At 33.1% G+C, this 1,332-nt stretch overlaps 1 long non-coding RNA gene across 1 annotated transcript; it reads right to left on the bottom strand.

Annotated features, from left to right (window-relative positions):
• Positions 1–743: 743 nt before the first annotated feature.
• On the bottom strand, positions 744–1,275 carry LOC143594239 (uncharacterized). Its single transcript, XR_013146293.1, has 2 exons — positions 1,169–1,275; positions 744–1,090 (listed from the first exon to the last, which is right to left on the bottom strand). It is a non-coding gene; the product is annotated as an uncharacterized LOC143594239 (long non-coding RNA).
• Between the last annotated feature and the right edge of the window lie 57 nt (positions 1,276–1,332).

The following is a 1,332-nucleotide window of genomic DNA, read 5'->3' as shown; positions in this document are numbered from 1 at the left end:
CACTTATTAATGTATACGGTTTTATATGGGTAAATGTTGGATATGTTATGTTTTAAGTCTACACTCTACAATAGTCGGCTAGCTCGTTAACGTTGTTAATAGTCAGTCGGCTAGCTCGTTAACGTTGTTAATAGTCAGTTTACAGGTTTGGGGCCTCGGGGGTATAATAGTCAGTTTACAAGTTTGGTTTAAGATGTCGCATCTTATTTGATGAAAATAAAATTAAAAACAAAAACATGTGATACAAATAATGAGTATAATTACTCATGTTTAACATGTCAAAAAAGTAGAAGGGCTCTTTTGAAATAATCATTTACTTAAATGATGGGAAGAACGGAGTGTACTTTTAATGATTTGAGTAAAATGTCTTCTTTGTGTTCTCTAAAATCGATAATTCTACTTTGAACCATAACAACGTTCGTACCTTGCATTTTGAAAATCAACAAACATCCGAGTATCAAGCGATTGAATAAAAGATATATTAGTCAGTCGATTTACAATCCGGCCGTGGATGATTGTGCAAGGTTTCGGGTAATCGAGTGAATTGAAGTCCAGTATCGTTCACTCCAAATACGTTAAATACAAAAAGTACAAGAAGCACAAGGCCAATACCCTAAATCAATTTAGATAGTGTAGTTGTAGCTTTGACATTAAAAAAGTCAATAGTTCCTACAAGTTTCATGAGTTATGTTAGTTAATTTAATTAAAAGCATATTAAATTAAGTAACTAAAATGATTGGGAAGACACAAGGTGCTTTATTTCCAGCATTAAAATATCAACAAAATGCATGAAAACAGTATATCTCATGTACAATGCTTATCAAACATTAATTGATTAATTAATATAAGGCTCAATAACTACAACTTCAGTGGAAAAGAATGCTCAGGACTTGTCTTCTTTTACTGTAATCCTGTTTATAAGTTGGGTATTTCATGAATGACGTGGAAATTAAAACCGAGCCGAACAAAGATCCACGCATGTTTCTAGAACAACTGGAAGAACAGGCTTGTGGATCCATCACCATAAGACTTTAACTCTGCTGGTTTCACCACCGATCTGCATAACGGACACGTTCTTTCTCTTTCAAACCTGAAAAATAATTATTGTTATAATAAACATGCAATAAACTATTAACATCAAATTAAAATAATTAAAGAGAATTTATACCACTCTGAAACACAATCTTCACAGAAAATGTGTTTACACCGCAACAAAACCGGAGCTTGCATCTTTTCTTGGCAAATAGCACACAAGTCTCCTGTTTCAAATACCTGCAAAAAGAACAATATTGTGAAATATTATATTGAGACGGGGCCCACGATACGAAAACT

The sequence above is a fragment of the Bidens hawaiensis genome, unplaced genomic scaffold (assembly GCF_021521415.1).
Source record: "Bidens hawaiensis isolate Kalapana, Puna unplaced genomic scaffold, B.hawaiensis_p1.1 tig00043403_1, whole genome shotgun sequence".
Taxonomy (NCBI): domain Eukaryota; kingdom Viridiplantae; phylum Streptophyta; class Magnoliopsida; order Asterales; family Asteraceae; genus Bidens; species Bidens hawaiensis.
This window is presented reverse-complemented; position numbering and strand designations above follow the sequence as displayed.